The sequence below is a fragment of the Pygoscelis adeliae genome, unplaced genomic scaffold (genome assembly GCF_000699105.1).
Source record: "Pygoscelis adeliae isolate BGI_AS28 unplaced genomic scaffold, ASM69910v1 Scaffold238, whole genome shotgun sequence".
NCBI lineage: Eukaryota > Metazoa > Chordata > Aves > Sphenisciformes > Spheniscidae > Pygoscelis > Pygoscelis adeliae.
Genome location: NW_008825285.1, coordinates 308274 through 315623, shown reverse-complemented (window position 1 = coordinate 315623; position 7350 = coordinate 308274). Strand labels below are relative to the sequence as shown.

At 41.4% G+C, this 7350-nt stretch overlaps 1 protein-coding gene across 4 annotated transcripts in view; it reads left to right on the top strand.

Annotated features, from left to right (window-relative positions):
* Positions 1 to 7116: 7116 nt before the first annotated feature.
* The window catches only part of ZMYND11 (zinc finger, MYND-type containing 11), a 108314-nt gene continuing 108080 nt past the window's right edge, over positions 7117 to 7350 (top strand). For all 4 annotated transcript variants that reach the window (XM_009329884.1, XM_009329882.1, XM_009329883.1 and 1 more), the window contains exon 1: positions 7117 to 7315. The gene's annotated coding sequence lies outside the window, so the exon portion shown is untranslated. The remainder of the gene's footprint in view (positions 7316 to 7350) is intronic.

Below are 7350 nucleotides of genomic sequence, written 5' to 3'. Positions count from 1 at the left end.
GATCTCTAGAGACTTATGGGAGAAAGCAGGAAAAACATGTCTGTATGTCTGTCCCAACACCTTGGTGCTGTGCTAAACCATTCAAAGGCAACATTATTTCTAAACTGACTGTAATATAGTTGTCATCTAAAAGCGAAAACGTTCACATAAATAACTGAGATGAAAAGTAGCATGACCTACAGATAAGAACTGAAATAAGGGGATGATAAATCTTTCCTTTTATGTTAACAAATGAAGAAAATTAGCAATGGTCCAAACTAAGAAGAGGCTATAAAACATGCAAATACTAGAAATAGAATATGTGGATTTATTTATCAATGTGAAAAATTTAGTAAGTGCAGGCATTGAACACAAAATATATTATCAAGATTGCCCTGAGTGACACACGCATACAGTTCAGCATGTCAAAATCTGATTCTTTTTATTTTTGTACTCAGGATCGAGGAACTTCTAAAATTCAGCAGTTTGGGATATTCAAAGTTACTCTTTCAATGTAGTTACCCTGCTAATAGCTAACCATGACTTTTGAATAGTATGCCTAGTAAATTTAGGAGATATGTCAAAAACCCACATTATTCTTATTAAAGTTAACAGGGTGTTAATAAATTCTTTTTTTAATGAGAAATCTTTTAAGTGATTGCATTGTCATCTGCTGAACATAATGCAGCTATTAGCCAAGATAAAGACAAATACATAAATAATATCTATTACTTGTGAATTATACATAATACGTATCCTACATGACATGTAAGATCAAACAATATACAATCTATTTGTCCCAGCACACTTTTTAAATCCCATCATTTCAAACAGTCCCAGTATAAGTTCCACTTTGGCTAACTTGTCATGGCATTCTCTTCCAATTCCGCCAGCGTAAGAAGGTTGTTAGCGATGGGACAATTAGACTTGAATATTACAATTAATTTTGAGCAGGTGATTCCTTACAGAATGCAACGAAAATTAAATTGGTGATACTGGATCAAAACTAATTTATCTTATCCAACATATTATCTTTAACTCTAGATAATAGAAGACGCTTTCAAATAGGGGTCAGAACCACGGAATGGCAGATGAGGGTTTTTTTTGTTCCTACATTAGCTTTCATCTTGACCATAATGGTTCAAAACTGACAGAAATGTTGCTATCCTGTGCAGCCAATCGGTGATATCTCTAGGAGTTTTATTCAAGCTGCAGATGACATCAGGATATATCAAAGCTGCAAGCACATCAAGATGGCTTCACGCCAGGCCAGCTTCAGTTGGTAGGGATCTTTAGCTCCGGCAATGTGTCAGATTTGAGAGCTGCTCTGTTCCAGAAACAATTTTGCCTCTTTTGCGTAGCATCGCAACTGGCATAATAAGCTGTGTGAGACTGGAGCTAATACCATGCAAAACACTGTGTTCCTGGAAACTGGAGCTGGGGAAAAAGCTGTACAGAGCCACAGCTGGGTAGCTCTGCATATGATCAGCTCGGGTCCAACAAGGCTTATTAGCTTCAGTTCAGTACTAGTGATAACACATTATCTCTTTCAGAAACATTTAGATGTCTCTGCTCTATACATGATGAAGTCTGTTTACTGGAAAGGCTTATTAATCCCAAACAAGTGCCACATGAATGGATGGAACCAGCCTGGGTCCAGCACTACATCGGAGCTAACAAGCCAACTTTGAACATGGAAGGCTTTGAAGCGCAGGGTAGAGACAATTTCTGCAATGATTAGCTCAAAGCCAGTGCTGGACCAAACCTGGTCAAGCCTGGCTTGTCATGAACGGACTCAGTGCAAAGGCACTTGGATGTCTCTGCATGCTCCTAATGCATGCTGTAATACCTCCCTTATCCATGTATTTCCACTGCCTTGGGATGTTGGACCCCACTTACCTTACATATAGGATATTATTTTCTTATCATTGGCTATACTGGCATTTAATATGCTGCACAATGTAACTGATATTTTCCTGCAATTATGACATTCATAATGTCTCCATATGTAAAACCTCTAGTTTTGTAATTATTTCAATAACAAAAGGTACTACTTATTTCCTCCCAGTCATAGCTGTTTTTCTGGCAAATGATGTATCTGCAGTCACTGCATCCTCATAAAATAACAATAGATCCTATTTCAGTCTAAAAGCGAATTTTTGGGTATTTATTTTGCATAGATATAAATTATTTTAGGTATTACACCAAGACTGGAGAAACCTGTGTGAGATAAATTTGATGTATACTTGGAAGCGGATGTTAAAACTTTTTTTCATGTTACATGTTATGGCACCTGCTCTTGTATTGAAAGTACAGTAGCCAGATGACACAAAGTATGAAACCGGTACAAACTCATGCTGTTGTTTTGAGTTAGTTAAAAAATATGGAGCAGTTTCCTTTGGCAGACTCTGTGCTGAATCAGGCATACAGTTTTCATGAAGCATAATGCTGGTGTAAACACATCTCATGTCATATGTCATAAACATATGTCAGTTTACTCACAGGTAAACTTTTTAGGATAAACCTCTATTCCCAGTTGTTCATGAAAATGTAAAGAGAGAACACAGTGAAAAAAAAATGCATTTTGTATCTTAATCTACATCTATACTTGGCAGGCGTTTTTGTTATTACCAGTTATTATACCCACAAGATACTCAACACATGTTGAGTACTGGCCATAGAGGGTCAAACCCAAGATCCACCTCCCCACAATGTACTGTCTTCAACAAACACCCCAGAATGTCTTTAGAAATTCTGCCTGTACTTTTCCTCCCACCTTTTTATTTATACCCTTACTTTCTCAAGGCCCACCAAGTCGCAGAATTCCTCATCAAGCTCCTCTGAGCATTGTGGCTAGCCAGCACTGGACAGCCAGTCTGCACGGCCAGGGACATCGCAAAGAGGAGGAAGCTGGAAAGGGAGGAAGGATCCTGGCTGCTGCGGGGTCTGCTTTAATCCTCATCATGTCAAGCCTTCAAGGACAGCACCTCTGGGTGGCATGCACTCATTCCTTAGACAGCTTCGTGGAACAGCAGACATTGTTGGGGGTTCTCTGCTCTGTGTCCCCTTCTTGAGCCTGGTATTTTCTTTTCAATGCCTGGGGAAAAAAGGAACAGCATAAGCTTCTCCCTAAGACTCTCCCATCCTCCAACTGTTTTCAGCTCGGTGGATTTCCTGAGCCTGTTGTTATTAAGGCTTTGTTCCCTTCCCCCCCAGCTTCCTAAATTAAATGCATCGCTGAGATTTTTACTGCAAAGAAAACTATGTTGCTAAACTTTGTTCTGATGAAAAATTTACACTAATTTTCTGCATTAATACTTCTGTGATCACAACACAGCAGACCTGCCTCTCAGGAAACACATTCAAATTATTTTTGTTTCAGTGCGGCTGGGAGCGGAGCACGCAGTAAAGTGGGTTGGCACCAACAGCAAGAGACAGCTATCTTACAAAGCCAGATAAAGACTTCAGCACATAGTGGGTGAACCAAACCGTTCAGCCAGGAAGATGGTTGAAAGTCCCGGAGAAGAAGGCTGGGCTGTGCATTCATTAGCCTAGCACAAGTCCCACGATGGAGAGGACACAACACTCCCTGCTCTACTAAGGGCAGCATTCAACTGATGCTTTTGCGGTCCCGAGCCCGGCGCCCAGAACCCGCCAGCAATGATGTACTTGCTCACCTGCGTGCTTGGTGGTTGTACCACTGAACCAAGAGAATGGCAAAAGAGCTTGGTAAGAATAAAAGGTCATATCCACACAGGATTGCATTGTTCAGTATTAGAATTAAAAAAAAAAAAAAGTCTTTTGAAAAGGAGGAGGAGTATCATTTAAAAGGAAAATGGAGGCATATTTACCAGCCTGCATGTTACTAGGCAGTGTCAGTCTTCTCGCGCACAAAAAGTGTAGCGGACATAGTAGTTCCCATACCTTGGGAAACATGGTAACGGCGAGGCACCTAGGGTATTTGTGTCCCAGCCTCCAACTGCCTCTAGCTCAGGGATTTCCCGAGTCATGGTTTGTGTGTCTCCAACCTGCAAGGGATTTCTTTCCCATGAACCTGCCCGATATCCCCTTTAATTCACAGCAGTAGACGACATTCTTAGGCTGGATGCCGCTTATTCTGGCACAACTGTGCTTCTGCTCATGCAGCTTCTTCTCCTGCCCCCCAAGCTCCTTTCCAAGGGAAGCTAACAGTACCGACAAACCTACTGTTTACACGCCAGCACAGCAATACTGGCAAAAGCACACAGCACACATGCAGCCTGATGTATTCCTATGGTAAGTACTTTCTACTCGAAAGGAAGTAACTTTATCATGTTTTCTAACATTGCATTAGCGGTGCATTTTCTTTCCCCACAACCTTGCAAGCAAGCAGATGGCTGGACCCCTCACCGTTACAGCCTGAGCTGCCGGTTGCAGCACTACAGACGTTTTTCACAAGCAGACTCGTTCCCCAACCGAGCTACATCGGCCCGAGACGTGCCCGTCCTGTTCCAGACACCCAGCTCCCCACCCGTCCTTCCCAGGGACCTTCCAGGCCGGGGAGGGAGGAAATGCCTGAACGGCCTCGCACCGCCCCCGGCCCTCGCCCCGGGGAAGGGGGGCTGGAGACGGCCCTAAGCCCGCTTTTTTGTTTTAACAAACATTTCCCCCTGCCTATGAGGAAACCCGCCGCTGCCCAGCGCTGGGGGAGGGTGGGATTTCCTTCCCATTGTCTGCCGGGCTCGGCCCTCCCGGCCGCCGCGCCGGCTGCGGCGTTAAGTGTTCAGCGCTCTGGGCTCCTGTTCTGCGTGGAAGTTAATGGCCAAAAGGCATCCGCGAACGGGCTTGTATTAGGTATCGGACTAAATGCAGATGAATGCAAGAATCGGGGCTAACCAAGACCGGCTAGCAGGGCTTCAAACCCTTATATTAACGAGCATTAAAAAGTCTTTCCAGTACAGATAAAAATAGGTCAAAACGACCGAAAAATGCATCCTTTTTATCCTTCTATGTGCGCCCTGAAGGCTATATAATGCAAACAGTTACCTAGGGGGCCTAATGAGGATATCAAAATACTTCAAAACAAGGCCCACGAACACCCATATATAAGCTATATGCCTGTGCTTCTACGCTTCATTTAATTCACTGCCCGCCAGCTCAGACAAGGTAACGTGGCTACGGTTGCAGACACTCCCTACGTGTTTGCTTTAGGATACCTTGTTCTTTCCAAAATCAAATATTTGTATCCTGAAACAAATATTTGGAGACGGTCCAGACTAGCCTTTACAAATACGTTAAGTACAGCAAATTGTTGGCAAGCAGTAGGCACCAGGTAAAAACCTGTAAGGTATGCTAACTGTAAGGCTTCAACCCTGCATATGCTTCCGCATTGGTGAAACTGTGGCCTAAATATTTATTTGAGAGCTCTCTATGGGTCCTGAAGAGATAAAGGGCTAAAACCTTTTTATACTGAAGATAGCTGAACTTCTGCCTTAAGTAAATATTTACATAGATAAGGAGAAAGCACTATGGCAGAGTAATAAATCTTTTCGCTAAAGAACCTGAGACTGGAATTAGAGCTTTGTTTCGGAGTTATGGCAAATCCCCCCAGCCGACCCAGTTGTAGGGGGTACCTACAACTGGCTGTTCCGGCTGAAGAATTAAAGCTGGTTAGGTGTGCTGCTACCTATGCTCCTCCCCTGTTTGCTTTTGGATGCAAAAACCAGTATGCCTTAACCACGCCAGCTTGAGCAGAACTGTTAGCTTGACTGCACGGTAGAAACAGTAGAAACGATAAGGACCTGAACATTTTCTTTTTCTTACATAAATATAGCTCAGATGCAATTTGTATAGAGAAGGTTTCAAAGCAACCTAAGACTGCCAAGCCAGCAATATCCCATGGAAACTTGGCATATATTTCTATCAAATTTCTTTTGAAAATTACATGCCTTAACGAAATCAGAGCCAAACATCACAACTAAATGCTTAACATAAGGTAGCCTTTTTGTAATTATACTGATGGTAAATCCCTTCTTACTTAGAGAATTGCCTGTAAATTTCATTTGCTTTGTATTAATACAAGCAATATAATGCAGTTAATAAATTATAGTAGCACTGTTTGGTACCTGCCCAACCTCTCAAGCACCCTTTGAAAGCAGATTACCAGCGCTTTCTTTCCTATCTATTTATTTTAGATAATATAAAATGTTCTTTCATATTTAAATACATAATAAAAGTAAAGCTTTATCACTGCTGTGCAACAAACTGTTACTTGCATTTTATTTTTTGAAAGAGGATGTAAAGTCCTGATGCAGCAGTCTCAAATAAAATGTGGTTTTAAACGCTACTAGAAATCTTATTTACTAAACACGCTGGAGAAACTTTCACTGTTCAGTGTGCAAACTGTTAAAACTTTGACTGACCAGGCACAATGGATGCATTTTTTTCCATCATTAGCAGTCCAAAACTACTTTAGTAATACTAATGACTACTCATATGAATAAAATTATTTGCATGCATAAATGTTTATAGAACTAAGCTTACAGTGTATTTTAATAAAGTATGTCGCATTTCTGGTCAAGATTAATTAATTGTGAAGTATGTTACTTTTCCATTAAATAATTCCTGAAGTATTTCAGAAACTTTAGAATGTATTTGCTTAGGCATTTATTATTAATAATATTTATCTCACAGACCATATAAAAACAGGATAAAATGTACATGTTTTCTTGCTACTTACATATATATGCGCCTATGAATTTATATATTTCATATTACTATATATCTCCCAGTCCTGCAGTTAAAGTGTGGATCTACAGCTCGCACTATATAGCCAACTCTGAGACAGACCACTGATTCTGTATGTTTTAGTTTCTGTTGCTCAAGGTGAGTATCCACTTTTGAAAACGTTATCCGGAATTTCTCCAAGTTGGACTTCCTGATAGGAGGAATTTGCCTGTATCAGGGCCAGATAAGCGGCACATTTTTCCTCTGCAATAAGATAGGGTCCGGACCTAAGAGTATGATAAAATAGATATATAATAAATAAAGATCCGTTTCAAATGTATTATTAAAAATAAAAAATAAAAGAAACAAACAGCAACTCCAGCAGACACCACTAGAGTTCTCCTTCTCCCAAATATCCCTAACACCATCCTAAACCCTGTTTACCCCAGAAACCTGAACTGTGGACAGACAGAAGAGGAGAGAGAGAGAGAAAATTCAGACACAATAAAACTCTGAGGGGAAAAATATGTGGAAGGAGGAGGCAGCAGCGGCCTGGGGAAGGGATTGAAAAGTTTCCCCTGGCTTAACTTCTCCCCCCCTGCAGCAGCAGAAGCAGCGGCAGCAGCACAAGGTGAGAGAGACTTTTAAGGCTGGGGAGGAGGGGGG